The 18,388-nt window shown below is 36.5% G+C and overlaps 1 protein-coding gene across 2 annotated transcripts in view; it reads left to right on the top strand.

Annotated features, from left to right (window-relative positions):
• The first annotated feature begins 9,305 nt into the window (after positions 1-9,305).
• The window catches only part of fgf14 (fibroblast growth factor 14), a 73,102-nt gene continuing 64,019 nt past the window's right edge, over positions 9,306-18,388 (top strand). The window contains exon 1 of one of the 2 annotated variants that reach the window (XM_055151557.1): positions 9,306-9,385. The gene's annotated coding sequence lies outside the window, so the exon portion shown is untranslated. Of the gene's footprint in view, positions 9,429-18,388 lie in introns of both variants that reach the window. The other variant, XM_055151549.1, reaches the window with a different exon arrangement.

Raw genomic sequence — 18,388 nt, 5'->3', positions numbered from 1 at the left:
ATTTAAAGCAAGCAATTCCGAAATTACTTCAGCATGACGTATTTTTATAAAACTCAAACCTAGGCCTGTCACAATAATTACTATATCGACTTGTCGTTCAATATATTAAAGCTGGAACAATATCTTTTGGGACTCAGTATTTATCATATGTACAGTATCTTTGCATTTGGAGGGGTTCTTTTGTTTTCTTGTGTTTTTTTTTTTTCTGCACTTTTTCTGCACAATTACTCATTATAGACACAAGCTAATATTAAACTGCCATTTATCTGTTGCACCCTGTTTATTTTGTGTTTTTACAATATTGTACAAATCAACAATCAATTTGTTTCCATATCAGTGTTTCACATTAATAGAGGAGAAGTAGAAATAACCATTTTAATACGTAAACCATGCTTTTTTGTGTTCAGTATAGACAATAAGTGAAATTTATACACCACAATATTGTATTAAATGAAATGATTCAAACATGGACCACTTGTGCCACCTTAGTCCTCTAGCAAACATTACGACATTATTGTTCATTGTCTATATTTTATTCAGCAATATATCATGCTTCAGAAATTGTTATCGTGACAGGCCTACTCAAATCTATACCCAAGCTACTCCAGATTTTTCATGATCAGATCCAAGAAGAAGTCTGCTCTACAACTAATCAAACCATCAAACTGCTTATTGTCGAGGATGTATGTTATGTAAGCCGGCAGTTGATGTAATATTCTCTAACACACACCATAATTAAGACAGTTTAATCAAATGATGACAATGTAAAAGATCTAAAAGGGAAACAGATGTTGATACGAAATGTTTCACTGGAGTTTATTTACCGTTGCTCAAAGCTGACTTGAAGCAAAATCAAAATGACTTATCGTAGTGAAATGATGAGTGGAGAAGAGTAGAAGCGTTTTATGACTCATGTAGTGAATATATCCTACAGAAATAGAGCATGGTGGTGTACTGTTTACAGCCTTTACAGTATCTGTCCTGAATATGGCCCAGCAGGGACATACATTTGCAGTTTCTCTGGTTGTGTTTTTCTGTTTTATCTATAATCTAAGGCTGTTGGTCCCAGGAGCAATGACAAAAAGGCAGAATTACATCATACAATGCACGTGATTCCTCTAAATGTGTTTCAAGCGAAGTTATGACCTGTCACTTCAATCTGTGCTCTTGATGTTATTTAGGCTTTAAATGGCTTTTTGTGCCAAAGCTGGGGTGCATTAACTATTCAGCACAGCATAAAACAATACAGTGAAATATTCATAATAGAATTGCGGCAGCACACAAAAGGCTTATTTATTGATGGAAATTGGGAAGCGTTCTGACAAAAATGTGTAGAAAAATGCAGAGGTTTTCTTGCAGGTCTTGCTCATGTACACAAATAGCCCTCAGCAGTCATAAGTTGTATATGATAAAGTCTTTTAGCCTGTAGCTCGCACTGTTAGCAGCAGAGGTGCAGTGTGCTGTTTACTGTACTGTGGAGACGTGACCCTGTCTCTGGCTCTGTTAAGACCATTTTACTGCTCCATTTGTTTTCACTCGCTGAGGGCATTCACATAAAAGATAAGCAGGTCAAAGTACAAGAAAACTTTTTTCAAAACAATCCTTGCGAAGTTTCAAAGTAAATTAACCTTATTTAGAAACGTTTCATGTAACGCATTAGAAATTCATAAAATGTGACTTTAGACTTAGACAAACTTTATTGATCCACAAGGGAAATTATTTGGACACAGTAGCTGACACATCACAATATATTATAATAACAAAGAGCAACAATATAAATGGTAATAATAAATTCTAAATAAATAGCATGAGACGGGTGTCAGCTCGTGTACTGACTGGCGTATCTGGAGATGCTATTGCTTTGGCTGGAATGATCCATAATATAGCATTAAACTGATGACACCTGACCAGATCAAGTTACAGGTCAGATTTGTGGAGAGCAATGTCTTTGAATGGATTTCTGAGCAACAGAAACAGCCATAATGGAATGAAAAGTTTAATTTAATGCCATACTGTGGAACATTCCAGGCAAAGGAGTAACCTATCCATGGACAAACAGTGGACTCCCCTACAGATAAGTTTAAAGATTTGTGCCAGCTTGAGCATTCAAAGTATGTTAGTGTGTTATGAATGGAGTATTTTCTAGTAAAACTCTAATTTGGCAAAGATAGAAACATTTTGACATGTTTAACAAAACTTAAATTTTAAGTGTGAAAGAGATATCTCACTTACAGTATATATTAAAGGTGAAGGAATCAATGTTATAAGTTTACACATGATCACATTGACTTACTTTTGCACTTATAGATTGCTGTTTCATTTTCTAACATCCCGGGCTACTTTTCACTTTTATCACTTGTAAGCCTGTGCCAAAGAAAGTCTTGACTTTAAACTTTTAGCTTCCAAAACAAATCTGAGGAAGGAAAAGGAAACAAAACAAAAACATTGCAGTGCTACCTTTTAATTGCACCATTACCCATGTGGGATCATGTCTAGACTTGTCAGTAGTCAAGCAATAATAGAAAGTGTAATTGAGTCTGGGCCGGTAATTGTCTGTGCTTTTTATGTGTACGGTATGTTTGAAAAAGAATAAGCAGTACAGTGTTTTTATTGTTCTTTTATCATCATGTCAAGGGCCCATATCACTATATCTTCTGATCTGTGTTATAATGTTATTTCCTCATTAAAAACATACATGCAGGCTGAGATCTTTTCAGAAAACTCTCTGTTCTCCCTTGTGATGTGGCAATACAGGAAGTGCTCCACTGTGTTTTTAAACTCCATACACCTTCAGTAGAATCATTTGGATAGTTTCAGGACTGGAATTGCCAGTCTTTGCTTAAAGTAAAAGTAAATAGATGTTAACTTGTATATGAACGCTTCATGACATCACAAGGTGGAACAGAGCATTTTGAGATTGAGATGTAGACAGACTAAGCATGTGTGAATGAAACAAAACACAATTCCAGGTATGTTTTTGAGGAGGTAACAGCATTATAACGTGGCTCAAGGCTCACAAGAGTCAATTTTGCCTTATATAGGACCTTTAATGATTTTTCGAGAAGTTTGTGTCTTCGTTATATCTGCCTATGCTGCAGTAAAAAGCAAATATTGTTGTGTTGCCATGTTTGTCTGAAGTCAGCTTGTAGGCTAATGCCCATATGTGTAGAGTATGTTTGTGGAGTTGGCTGTTTACAGTGGAATACAGTCCGTTGGCCGTTGCTACTGATAAATTTATAACGCGTATGTTTAGAAAAATAGAGCAGGAAGCACTTTTCTGCCTTCTGTGTTTTAAGCTTATGGCTTGGGTCTTAAACAACAGTTATATTACATCATGCACCTTTCTAAATGGAAAAGCATCATACATAATTCTGTTATGGTTTGATGTGGGAAAAAGATTGTATAATATGGAGTCTGCCTGGACTCTTTATGACTTTATATGAGTTCTGTTCCAATCAGGGATGAAGCAAGATCTTGTGAGGTAAAATTGCTTTAAGATTGGGAACATATGAGTAAAACATTCTCATAAGATTTTTTTTTTTCACTTTTGATTAGACAAGAAAGGATTAATGTTGCTTAGTTTCACCGCTTGAGAAGCTGTAGTTTCAAAAAGCAGTGTCAAAATGGAAGCAAAAACACATAATAGATTTTTTTAAATTTGAGAATTAATTTAGCCAAATTTTTTGTAGACATAATCTTGTGTCTCATCTCATCTTGCAGAAACTGTGTCTCGTTCCTTTCTACAACTGCAGTTTCCTCAACTGAACTTTTTTTTTCTCTTTCTAAAGTTACATTTATATGATGACGGTCTGAACAGAAGACGCAAAAGTGGTGTCTCTTCTTCACTTTTTATTCTGCATTTAGACGAGCGTTTTCGGGAGGAAATCTGCGTGTATATGGTGATGCAAAAGTGTGTGGAATTCGATTGGGTATGCATGCCAGGCAGCTTGGTGGTGACGCTAGGTGATGATGTATGTGATGCAAATGCGTAAGCAGGTCTGACCAGAGTTTTGCGTCTTGGACAGTGTAGACGGAAATGCTACAGCGGAGCGTATTCAACTTTTACAATCTGGAGGGTGGTTTCATATTTTTGCATTTTCAAGCCCCCAAAATGCTGTCACCATCTGAAAGAAAGGCACTTCTGATAAAATATTTTGTAGTTTTTACATAAACAGACAAGTGCATCAAATGATCACTGTACAAAAGAAATCACAAATAAAACTGCCCTCTCCCATTTGCATTGTTTACATAAAACATGAACAGTTATTCATACTTATTTCACTGGTATGGAGTAGTTTGTAGTTTAAGGTCTTAACTTTTGACAAAGTTGTTGTCCCTGTATTTCATTTAACCAGAGCCTTGCCAAACAAGTTCCTAAATACTGTATATGGTCCAAACATCCAATGTATAATCAAGTTTATTAAAGTGAAAAGCTACTGTGTACACATTACTTACTTTTAGTGTAATTTAGTGTAATCACACCAGTGAGTCATTTTGTTGTTTGGGATAATTAATGACCTCCATTTAAATCTTTGTTTTAGTTACAGAGCGTTGTGGCCTGCCTCAGCCTCCATCAGCATTTCTTCATTTGCCAGACAGTGCTTTGAATTATGGTGTGTTGGCTCAGATCTCACATACAAATAACAAATCAGTGACATCTGACAGCCACAAAAATGTACTGAGCCCCTATAAATGTTTAGTGTCAATGTGACTCACTGTTGTAGTCATTAATCCAAGCACAAGCACAGACAGAAATAAATACTGTCTAATGAGGTTTAGTAAAACTTCAAGTCAATTATTCATAGCATTTCTATTAAATATTGCTTATGATGAGGTGGTGGATTAAGAGACATGGAGCTGAAAGCAATCTCATGACAACTGTTCTTTCTCAAAGATCTTTCAAACGTCAGTGATCCTATTGCATGTCTAGTCAAAACTGCAATTATTAATCTTCACAATCACTGGGGTAAATCTAGAACATTGGATCTCAAACTGTGTATACTAAGTACCATGTAAATATGTGGCTTTGAAAATTGCACTAAACCATTGCTAAAATATTTCTCAAAGAGGACTATCAAAAGAAGGCAACATTTGTTTATGAATTAAAGAGGAGGTATTTTACTTACATGGTATACTAATTGCTATCACGACTGCTGTACTTGCTGAAAACAGCATTAGAACATCTTTTATAATTTTCACTTTCTTTTTTGTTGCTTTGCTCCCTGCGTGAAGTCACTTCCCCCTTCAGAGCACTATAAGTACTGCACATCGCATCAGGTTTATCAAGTTATTGTGTACAGTTTTGTATCCTGCTTTTGTGCATTTATGGAGAACTGTCATGTTGGAGCATGGATAACACAGGAATATGGACTGAGCATTGAGCAGAATCTTAAAGCTAACCATAAGAAGTGTTCGAATAGACCCCATGTTTGAGCTAAAACACTCAACATGCATCAATGACATCTAAAACTTCTTCAGGCATGTTTCTGATCCACATTATAGTAGAAACACTGTGGTACAATGTCGAGAACACATGCTCAAAACTAAAATAAAAACAAATAGAAAACAACTCTTTATTTATTTACAAAAACCTTTAATTCACAGCAGTTATCAGCTCTATTGTTTTTTGGCTTGTTCAGATACACTGCCATTCTCTATCAATATTAAAACGCTACAATAATCCCTCTCCTATTGTGATCTATGAACAGTGGTGCAGAGCTGAGACTATCCTGGCTCGTATACATATGAGCGCTGGATTTGGTCTGAAGGAGCAGTTTCAGTATTTCCAGTATTTATGTGGGGGCATGCTCTGAGAGATATTGTGCCTCAGATACGAATGGCATGCGTCCAAACCCAGGCTCTAGTGCTGAGAAACGTGCTTCTCCCCACAGCATCGCCACAGCACCACTGTCAGCCCGGCATATTGTCATAATCCCTCCCATTCTGTTCTTCTGTTTGATTGTTTTTTTCTATTTCTGTAGCGATGTTGTCCTCAGAATTAGAGGGTTCTGTCTGTGCGCAGGGTACATCTCAGATAAGTTTAAAGAAGACATACACAATACAACACATCCCTATAGCTGATGAATGCAAGAGAATGGACTGATAACATTAAATATATTTTCTAAGTTGCTGTTTGTTCCAGTGCAGCTGCTGCTGAATTTGAATTCTGGATCTTTCTGGATCAATAAAGTATCTATCTTTCTATGTATCTATCCAACCAACTATGTTTTCTCTCTCTCTCTCAAATTTAGAATGAAACTATGGCATACGCAGATCATTGTTTTACATTTTGTCATGCTGTGGAAAATTCCAGGGAAAACAAAGACATATCCATGGAAACAACAAGCTGCTGGAAGACCATATAACAGAAAAATTACACATTGCAACCTTTAGTAATAGATCCACTGACTTCCTGTTCAAAAATGCAGAATTGCGAGACCCCACCTCTTCATATAGTTTAGTGTAACATGCAGCAGGCCTTTAAAGGGACAGTCCGCAATTTTGGACATAGAACCTCATTTCCTAGTTAGTCAGAGTGTTGGAGACGTGTGGAGGCACTTTTGAAATTATTCCATCCAGTCCTTGCATTTGCAGAGGTCGCTGGTGCTAGGCTAGTGCATGTCAATGGCCATAGTTACCCACTCCAAAAAGCACCCGAAGCAAATTATTATTACACCAGACTATCGATGTGAATGTTTGTGTTGATAGAATAATGTTTGAAATAAAACTAACCTTACATCGCATGAATCGTTGCATGTTGAGGGACTATTTTCTCAGCAGCAGTGGAATTTTACTTTACCAGTAAGATAGGTGTTAAGTGATATCAGTCCCCCGCTGCCAAGCTTTCTATCAGGAATTACAACTTGCTGCTGATGCTCAGATTTAAATCCTTCAAATGTAAGGTCGGTTTTATTTCTACAGTTATTCTATCAACACAGACATTCACATCAACAGTCTGGCGTTATAACAGATTTGCTTTGGGTTCTTTGTGGAGTGGGTAAGACAGTTTTTAGTGGCAGACTATGGCCATTGACATGTGCTAGCCTAGCACCAGCGACCTCTGCAAATACAAGGACTGGATGGAATATTTTAAAAAGTGTCTCCACACCTCTCCAACACTCTAGCTCACTAGGAAATGAGGTCCTATGTCCAAAATTGCGGACTGTCCCTTTATTTACTTCTTTTTATTGTTAGAATATAGCTATGTGACAGTTCTGAACCTTACATGTATGACCTAGAGACTGAATTTTGAATATTTGTACATTATTTATTAAGCACAGAGAAGTGGGCAAGGATAGGGGTTAGGTGAGCACTTAATCCTCAAATGCAGAAAAAACAATTATTATTTACAAACATTTACCATTTGTCATTTATCAAACCAAATACAACTCTGAGTGAGCAAATGAAGAGAGAACACATGGCTAAAAGTTGCAATAAAAGTTAATTTGACATAATACGTCCATTAAAATTTCTGACCTCTCATGTAGTGCAATGGAAAAGGGAAACTACTTTTTGCTCATAAAAATCAAATAAATATGCCAAACTCTACAACATCATAAAAAATGCACTAAAGGTATCAAGAATGAAAAACAACAAAGACAACAATAACAATAATTGTAAAGGTATGAGGTGTACGCCCAAAACTACATTCTTCATATTTGAGGGTCCTATATTACACAAAATTGACTTTTGTGAGCTCTAAATCATGTTTTAATGTTACCTGGAGTCATGTTTGAGTAATCCTAGTGAAGGTGTATGGAGTTTAAAAACACTATGGAGCACTGTATTATAACATCACTCAGCCTAAATATAGAGGATTTAAATGCGTGAATGAAACAAAACACAACTCTAGGTATGTTTTTGCGGAGGAAGTAACATCATAACATGGATCAGGAAACAGTGTAATAATGAATGAAGTGGACCAAAAAAGCAACTTGTTCAACTAGTTTGTCATTTGTTCCAGCCTCACATGGACAAATGTACAGGAGGACACCCACTCACTTGAGCACTCTCTATCTCACTGGTGCATGCGAAAGCCTAAGAATAGCCCTGTCTCTTGATGGCTATGACAATGCTGTATTGATACCAGCTCTACTATACAATGGCATGCTCTATAGTCGTACAATGTAGATTACTAAAATGTGCAGACTGTGAATAAATCTACAATGTTCTGTTTTTGTATATTTTGTGTTGTAAACCTTGAATGACGTCATTTTTTTTTTTTTAATGACTGGTAGTTCAGTTAGAGTATAATCTTATAAAGGTTCTTGTTGCTTGCTGGTAGACTCTCTGTGTACACTGATGTATGAGTGTGTGTATGGGTATTTATCATTACCTAACCAGCCAGAACAACACACTTTGACAAAACTAACTAACTAACTAACTAACTAATTTCACAGGGCATGATTGACAGGTGGATTAACCAATGCGAACAATGCAAGGTCCGTTCATGTCAAAAACAAACATGGTGGTTTATCAGTAAAAAGGGGGAAAAAACAACATAAAGTACCGAGACACAGCACAGATTGTTAAAGAATCAACAATCGAAGCACCAAACTTATTCATCACAAGGATACGAAATTATATATCTTGGAGTTATATATTTGGGAATCTGTATTTTTTAGAGGCAATTGCGCAACTGAGAGGCATGTGCTACGAATTAGCAGCTGTGGTTGGATCGTCGCAAGTTTGGACAGAGGATTTTCACCCTCTATTGTCTGGTTCTAGTCTTTTATAATTAGGTCAAAAATTCAGAAATCAATGTCAATGTAATGTCAAAAACATGTGGGAAGTGTAATAGGTGAAAGGTTCATTGCTGTATATCTCCTATTAGAAGGAAAGAGCTATAGAGGACAATTCACATATACATTTTTTTCTAGTATGTGACTCACCCAATTATAAATTTGACAAATGTTAAAAAAGTATCATAGAAAAAACTTTGCTTACATAAAAAAAAGTATTTCTAAAAATTGACACTTTATTGTTATACCAATTGCTTTCCCCCGTAATATATATATATAAATTTTAATTATACTGCTCACTCTTTCAGAACTATCTTTACACTTGGATGATCTTATATTTGTATCAGTAACAATAGACTCACATGAGCACCCTTAAGTTTAATGTGTTTTCATCTTTTGCGCGTGTCGGTTGAGTCACTGGATGGCTGGGCATGTAGTTTTCCGCTCCTCTGTCTTCTCTCTTAGTCACACGTCAATATCTTTGTGTACACTTAACCTTTGGCAGCTTTTTCCTCATGCCTCGCTCACTTCCCCTGATCACACACGGGATCGTCAGTGATGACACAGAGTTTGTATTGAGTGGAAAAAGAGCGCACAGTTTGGAGCATGCTATTCCGCAGACAAAAAGGCAACAGCATGGACAGGTGAGAGAGGGACACAGGTGCTGTCATAAGCCAACCATAAAGGGTGGGTAAGGTAGCTTATTTTTAACTTACTGTAGGTTATGGCTGTGCAAATATAAGTAGTTTCACAGAATATGCCAGAGAATATGAGTTTTAGTTGATTTCGTATTGTGATAAAAATGTAGTATGTGTTGCCCAGTGTGTAGTAAATAAAACCCCAAAGTATTTATTGCACATACTTGTGTTTATAAAATTATAAAAAATGTGATGTACATATACTTTTAAAGGAAATACAAATTCTGAAACTTCAGGTTATTTAAATAAGAAATGATTAGCAAATTATTTGTCATTCTAAAAAAGGCTTTGTGGTTCAATAAACAGAGCATTTAACCCTGGACTAGGCCTTTCACTATAATAAATTGTGAAATGAAATATATTATTGCAGAAAATATCCTTGTAAGTGATAATATTGAAACTATGATACTGATACAAAAACTCTAACCTAAAATAACCTATTTAATTATATATTACCTATTTAAAACTCAACAACTCACTTTTTATTTATTGTACTTCAAAAACTGGACAAAAGTATTCATGATTATGTTCTCTTCTTCTTTTGTTGTGCCTTGTTTTTGTTGTGCCTTGTTTAAAAATGCATTGAACACACGGGGTGTATAAAGTGCAATGTTTGTGTGGTAGGTGGTGGTTTAAACTTGTCACTCCTGCAGATATCAAACTGGACTCGGAGTTGCTAATGATGGCACAGTGCAGTTAGTGCGTGTCACTCCACTTAATGACAAGTGACTGGACACAGAGCAGAGGCTGTGTGCTACTGTCCACATGCTTTATTTATGCAGCCTGTACAAGGAAACTGCATCGGCCCAGACAAACACTTTTTTTTGTCTGGAGTTTGTTTAGGCAAAGGAGTAGAAGAGGACATGGAACTTGATTAATTCTTGATTAATTTTCCAGCAAATGAGATTTTTGCGTTCAAGTTGGTTAAATATTGTAAAAGCAGCACAGAATCAGAGTGCTGTGTGCTATTTGCAGCTGAAAGATGATGGATCGCAAACAGAGTGTGATAGGTCTTTGTGTTATGTTTCGGGATGAAAGTGTGTTGACTCTGTGCAAGCACCCGGAGAATGAATGTAGACAACAGCAGTAAAGTTCAGTCAGAATGAGAGAATGAACTGTAAAGAATCACTTAATACAGATTTTACCCCTGAACTACTTCCTCTTCAAGTTTATTGCTACGGCTTACTATTGAGTGCATTCACATGGAAGAGATAGCTTTTATAAATGTGTAATGTACAAAGTTAGCTGCTTGGGCTGTGACCTCTCCACTCCCTGCGAGGAGCTGTGTATGTCGGCATGAAGCCAGAGGTACAAGGCATGATACTAAACTGCCCCTTTGGGCCGCCCCGAGCTTATGCAACTGTGTAGAACTGGACCTCTGTATGCTTAGTTTGTTTTTTCTGCTATTTCATTTCTCATACTAATAACACACATTGTATTCTAATGTATCTGCATTGTCAAAGTAGTTCAGACATGTTATTTCAGGCTAGCTCTATTAGATTTCAGTCACGCTATATATATGTTAAATGGTAACACATGTGTAGTAGAAAAAAGGCCCATAACTGTTGCATGACTACTCCAAGTAATATGAGTTTATAATAAGATGTTGCTCAAATGTCTAAAATAAATAGTAAATAAATAAATAAACAAACACATAATTAAATACATACATATTTATAAAAAAAAGTTATGAGTATAGTCATATATTTTGATACACTGGCTGTACACCTTTGAACACAAGCCTACTCTCACAATATGCCAAAATTTTCTCTCTTTTTTATTTTTCTTTTAATTTACAAACTCTGACAACAGACTCACCTTAGAAAACCTCCTCCTCCACCCTACAATCCGCTTCTCTCTTTATGCCCTGCCACCTCGACACTTCCCATAACATCACCTATTGTCACCACGGGATCATGTACACTACTGCACTGCACCTCCAGTGTGTGAATAGCAGCAAACCAATGGTCCTGTTTGTAAGTGCTACATTCACAGATGACTATCAAGTGGCATTTTCTCCTCCGAGTGTGAGTCAGCTCTCATAATGTTCCTGAGGTGAGAAGAAGCCTATCCTGGGCTATAGACACAACAGTTGCAATCACCTTCTCATTTAATACCTCTCCGAGCTCTGACAGAAAAGTGGTGTCCCTGAGTGGAGCCGGCAGACGGAGGTGCCACAGTGTGTGAATCACTGGATCACACAGTGTATTTAGGAGGGCCTCTTTCTTTCGCTCATACAAAAACAGTAAATTATCCATTAACCTGTTTTGCTGTCAAGCGGTGGGCAGAGAACAGATGGGGTTGTCAGAAGTTCTTGTAGCAGTGATATATTTTTCATGTGCTGTAAGTGCCAGGGCTGAGGAGACGGAGGGAATGTTACAGCTGACACTTATTTGGCAGATTGGCTTTTGATCCTCGTGGGCACCCAAAGATGTGGTAATCGCTATTGCCGTTAGAATGCATGATCTAGAGATAAGAGCTAAAAACAGTTATGAAAAGTAAAAATCCTGTATATGCACTGCAGCTCTACCGCTGAACCACATGACAACACTAATTTAGAAATGTCATATTATCATATGTCTAGGCTGGTCATGATGAAACATTTTGAAGCACAGTATCTTGTTATAGAGATATACTGCAATAAATGATAATATTGAAACAATTTTAGCAGAATGAAGCAATAATTAGCCACAGAAGTAACTTATTTAACCTTTCACAGCTCAAGTCTTATTTATGTATTATTATAACAAAAATAAATCTCACACATTTTGCAAAGAAAAGGCACCCACGATAAATATTAAGTCTCAAAAGATATTTTTCCAGCTTTCATATACTGAATGATAAGTTGATATAGTATTGTGGCCTAACTACTCCTGTTTGAATGAGTGCTCTGAAATCAGTTTTGTATTCTGTTATTGCGAAATGCCTCAGATGTAAAAAAGTTGGCCAGACTAGCACAACTTCATTACCAGCACTTTCACCAAATTTTAGATGAATAAAGCTCACATCAAGGCCATAAATATTTCACCCTTTTCTTTTTCTTCAAAACTTATCACCTGGTATCTTGGTGGTTGACAATGTAACTTTCGTGCTCCTCAAAATTGTGATAATTTCTATATTGTGATCCTCAGTTTATACAGGCTTGGACCTGGCACTTACGTGTATTTGTTAAAGTTCAAACATAATGGGCACATATACACGCAGAGCTTCAGTTGCACAGAAACTGCCTGTTTAAAAGGCATTGACATATTCATACATTCATCCCCATCTGTTGTTTAGAGTCAACACAAGACGCCGCTTCTGAAAGATGGGGCGATGTGTCATACCATATTGGGCTGGGTTTTTCCATGCGCTCTCAGTCCAGATAGTATTAGCATAACCTTATGTTAATGTAACAGCACGTCACTTGTGTTGGTGCGATAAAGAGGGGAAAAGTCAAAATGGATGCACCAATTCGATACTGGTGTAAGATAAAGGCTCCGAAGAAAGTCTCACAATATTTCAACTTTTATACACACAAAGCTAGTCTATTATTGAGAGATACATAACAGCTACATAACACATTTGGACAAGTTTTGTGTTATTTTATTGCTGTTTAAAGAAAATAAATGCAGTTTTCAGTCTCTGTACTGGTATCGGTTTATATCTGTTATCGGCAGATACTTAAAGATATAGTATTGGAACTGCTGGATCGGTGCATCCCTAAAAGTTAATGTATGAATACAGTGAACATCATTGCCTTCATTCAGAGGCATACAGCTCAAGTGCTGAATGGAGAGGTATGATTGTAAATGAGCCCCACTTACAGAGCACTGTGGTGGGACAGTTGGATGAGGCTGAACAGGTTGTCCTGGATAGTGTGGTCAAAATATGGGTCACAATCACATTCTTTAAAGAGGTGCTGCTTCAAATGGCTATTTCTGAACAACAGCACAGTTCAGCTGAGTGTATGTCGAGAGTAGAGAGTCCTCTTGTCTCTCAACTTTCTACCATCACCTAAAACATGAGCACATGATACTGTTGTCCTCATGACTATGCTCATGGGCAAAAAGGCTCATTCAGTGATTCAAAGGCAGTATTCTTATGTGCTCTATCCTAGGATACTTTAATTCTCGATATCTTATATTATGTATATCGAGTCAAACTTAATTTTTTACATTTTTATGTTAAATTATGCATGCCTTTTATTTTAAATATTTTATTTTCTGCTATTTCTTACTGTTATACTAATTGTTTTATGTTACACCATATAGTCAAATAGTTTGGTTTTTTTTGTTCTCCAACAATGACAAAAATCTTCTTTTTGATTACAAGCACATTATATATTATTATTTTTATTATTATTAACATATGTTTATATATTGTGAACATACTTTCACAGTAAATGGTCTTTAAAATGTAATTTTCACTGCATTTTAATTACTACAAACATTACTCTAAAAGCTGTTACCATAAATAATCACCTTAATCATCATGTTTGTATATCTGTCTCATATCTCAAGGAGTTTAGTTATTAAGTTGTAATGATGCCAGGGTTTCATTTAAATGGCCTGTATTAGGCAAAATTGACTCTTGTGAGCTTTAAGCCATGTTATAATGTCCTCAAATTTTGTCACATTCACAGATGTTTGAGTAACCCTTTATTACTGGTCCACCTCGTGATGTCATGAAGTTTAAAAGTTTAGTTTACAAGTTAACAGCTACAGTTTACCTTCTGTTCAGTAGGTATAAGCAATTCCAGGGTTGAAACGCTCTAAATGATACTAAGGAAGGTGTATGGAGTTTCAAACAAAGTGAAGTAGTTTCTGTAGTGTCACATGACATCACAGAGTAATTTTAGTTTGAGAGAAAAACTCCAGCTATGAATCTGATGAGGAAACAACATTATAACATAGATCAGAAAATAATGTAATATGAGCCCTTGAAGCAATTTTTCTTAAGTTATTAAACCCAGTGTGTCACATGGTGCATGTCATAAAATGCTTTTGGTACATCATTTATAAATGAACTGGAAAGTTTGGATCTTTGCTTTTGTCTTATTTTGTTCTCATCAAAGTTACTCTGGATTTTTCCATTTTCAGAGATAACTATCCCATTTTGGAATAACAGCAGCTGGAATATTTCTCTGTTTAGTTCCCATTTACCCCGTGTCTCCTGATTTCCACTCAGAATCAACTCCTGCATGCTTCATTAGCCAACTTTGCTGAGACAGTTAGATGGCCTTTTTTTCCCATGCGGTGCTGTGTATTGTTGGGAACTTCCCCTGTAGAAAACCAGAGACTTGAATGGGACATGATAGATGGACAGATAGAACAGAGCACCCTGACTGAGACAATGCTTGCTGAGTAGGAGGAGGCCGGCCAATCGGGAGCCTGCCTGTAGGTTAAGTAAGAGCTTCTTTATTTGCTTAATTACAGGTTAGCACCAAGTCTTTGATTAAAGACTTTCCCATTGAATTCACAGTGGCTACAATTACATCACAGTGCCTCATGTGGAGAATTAGCAATATGCAGACATCTTTTGCACAGTAGTTCTCAGTGGATGTATTTGTGTATATACAATACTCACAATGTCTAGGTCTGTCTCAGTTATGTATGTGTGCCTACGGTCTTTCTCATTCATACCCCTGGAAGCTCCTCTTGTTCTGTTTGTAGTTCATAAACTTCACAAATCAGATTACATCACACCAAAACATTTGCTTGTTTCCTGTAGTTACAAGAGCCCAGTCTATTTTTAAATCTCCAGTCATGCCGACCAAACAGACGGACTTTGATAACGAACATATTTAGTAGTGTGTGAAATTAAATTGATCTTGATTAAACTAAATATCAGAGATGTTCTATCAGTTATATGAACAGCAGTAAAAGCTATACTCCTGGAGGTATCATGGGCCTTCATAAGCAATACTCAGCAGCATTTTCTTACTTTCTACTTGATGAGATTTGAAATGGTCATTGAAATTATTTGTTATACTTTGTACTACTATATGTTATATTTAGACTGCTATAATTTATGGAACAATGTATGCTTTAAGAAAAGTTTTAATGTCAAACTCAAACTTAATGTGTAACGTTTGCCTAGTTCCTATTTCTCAAAATTATGGAATATTTTAAAACGATACAGAAGGCTCTTTAAGTCCTGATTTCATTGTAGTGTTTTAGAATGTGTTCACACCTAGTTAGGTCCTGGTTTGAGCCCATTTATGCACAGATGTAGACCTGGTTTAGTCCTGTTATAGTCCTGGATTAGTTCTGTTCTACATCGTAAACCCAAATAAGTCACCTGAACTCAAAAAAATTTAAGCAGTCGATTACCTCAAATATTTTAAGCTGATGAACTTAAAAGTCACAATCTTCCAGAACTTAAGGGGTTGGATGTCTTGCTATTTCTACTTTTTGAAAACAGCATTACAGAATTAAAAGTGCTCCTTTAGGTCAACTCAAATATTTTCATTTATTATGACTTAAATTTAGGACTTTTCACTTATTTGGTGAAGTGCTTTGAAATTGTATTGCATTTCAGTGTGTATTATATACATTTATTTATTTAGTTTAGTTTATTTTTAAATCATCCCTACTTGAAACAATAGAGATAACATGACTTTATCATTCTCAGTGTTTAATTACTTCAGTCTACTAAGTTCGGTACCTCATCTTTGTTTTTAAATTATGGTCACTTAAACCTACAATATTTTCCTTTAATCAAAAAATATGAGTTAAAATTACTCAAAAACAAGAACATGTTAGAGCAACTTGACATAATTAAGTTAGTAGATTATTTCTAAATCTTTGAGTCTACACAACTTAATATATTTAATTACTTTGAATGTTCAGGTTTACAGTGTAGTGTAGGATTAGTTCAGAATTTAGTTCCAGTTTAGTCCCAGTTTTCATCTGAAGTGTGAATGCCTCGGTGCACAGCAAAGTAGGTCTTCTGGAGCTCTTTAACAGGAACTATACCAAGCCTCAATGGGGCTTAACTGTACATGATGAATTATGTGCAAGTCTGAAGATAACATGAGTCAAATTAGAGTCTAGTGTCAGTGGTGTATATCAGTCACACACACTAAACAAAAGCTGGTGTTCAATAAAGAATAGGTGATGATAATATTAAGGCATCACCTGACTTATTAGAGGTGTTCATTTTAAACATACAACAGTGTAGCAGTGACAGGAAAAAACAGATTCAACAATGATTCAATGCAGCACACGCAGAATGCAAAAAAAAACCCAAAAAAAAACAGCAACAACTGGAGCCAGATACTTTTACTTACCATTAGCTTTGTCATCGTGTGCATTGTGACCTAGCTTGAACCAACAACCTAGAACGTTGCTGTTTTGCTCGCAGTGTTTTTGAGATGAAATTTGAAAAGGGGCAGATTGACCTGGTCGTAGGCAGGAAACACACGGTCACACACAAAACTGACACACAGGGATGGCCTCTGTAACTCTTCTCCTCCTCCACACTCATCTTATTCTACAACCTGACCATTTTTACAAAGCAAAAAATACATTGTACCAAGATTTACAATTTTTAAAGCTGATGATAGATTTTCACTTTCAAACTTGAAACTTGAAATATACTTGAATTTTCTATCTTTAGATATATATATATATATATTTTTTACATTTTATGAATTTGTATCTTCCTCACAAATTGAACATTGTTTAACAAATGAAAGTCTTGTCTCTCACTATAAAATGACTTGTAAATAGGGATACATCTTTTTACATTATACCATACATACCTTTTAATCTTAATCAAATGAATCTAACTGATGCTCAGTATTAACTAAAATGATACCTGATTGTCTCTTCATCCCATCTAACTCCAGTGTGATCGGGGCGTATTTAATCAGCTAATGCTGCTCTAAAAAGCAGATGAAGTCACGCTAGCTCTCTTATCGAATGCCTGTCTCGCTAAACGGCTGAACTCAGCCACTTGTTCCCTGCAGCCCCAAAGGGAGAGGCCTCATAATAAAATAGTTTATTGGGAATTCTCGAGCTATCACATCAAGAGCTGTGGGAGGAAGAGTGGGCCGTGCACTGCCAGAGAGAGGGAGCCAGCACACATAGGATTTACAGTTTGAACAGGCCACTGTGCATCCATTTAAACAGTTTCTAACCTAAGTGTGTATTAGAGTATAAATGAGGGCCATGCTCGATGAGGCCACTCTGCTCTTGGCACCAGACCACATGGCTGTGTGCATGCATGTGGGAGTGGGAATATGGGAGCATGCCTAAGTGTGTGCACCAAATGATTCAGCACTTCATGGACTAGATTTATGTTTTATGAGTAGAAACTCACATAAATTACATGGGCTAGTTTTCCCTCTGCTGCAGCACGGCATGCAGTCCAAGCCTTTGCACCAGTGTTTGGGCGCTCAAAAGCAGGCAGATGTTTGAAGTGAAATATCCACGGGTGTCTACGGCATATCTACTGTTAAGTGGTAAAAGTCTGCAAAGTTGACTCAGTGTGTTTACTTGTGTGTGGCTCGTGACAAGGCTCTGAACTTACAGGAGTGGACTTCAGGGAGCTTCCTGTGTGTTACTAAGCAACAGTGTACTGCAGACTGGGCCCAGTTTTCAAGAGGAGTGTCACAGCGTGTTGTGTCCCCCTGAAACATTCAAACAAAACACACACTAAGACCAACACAGAAGTGGTGGAGATTATGAATGAATGAACAGATGTGCTTCCAACTAAACAAGAATCAATAAAAGATTATCAACCAGTCTGCTATGAATGATGTTTGTAGTGATATAAAAAAACAAGGGCAGAATAGGTAACTTTTTTGGCAAGCAGTTTTTCTCATCCTAGAATTAGTAGTTTTTATTAGTAGTTTTTCAGCTCACCTTCGTTGATTGTTGAAATGACCAATTCAAATTTACGACTTGGGCTTTATGAAGTTCTAGAAAAGAAAGAATAGTTTTTTTGGAAGATATGGTAACT

The sequence above is a fragment of the Boleophthalmus pectinirostris genome, unplaced genomic scaffold (genome assembly GCF_026225935.1).
Source record: "Boleophthalmus pectinirostris isolate CB_2022bp ecotype Guang Dong unplaced genomic scaffold, ASM2622593v1 HiC_scaffold_1, whole genome shotgun sequence".
Taxonomy (NCBI): Eukaryota; Metazoa; Chordata; class Actinopteri; order Gobiiformes; family Gobiidae; genus Boleophthalmus; species Boleophthalmus pectinirostris.
Note: the sequence above shows the minus strand (reverse complement) of the source record. Positions and strands in the feature narration are given on the sequence as shown.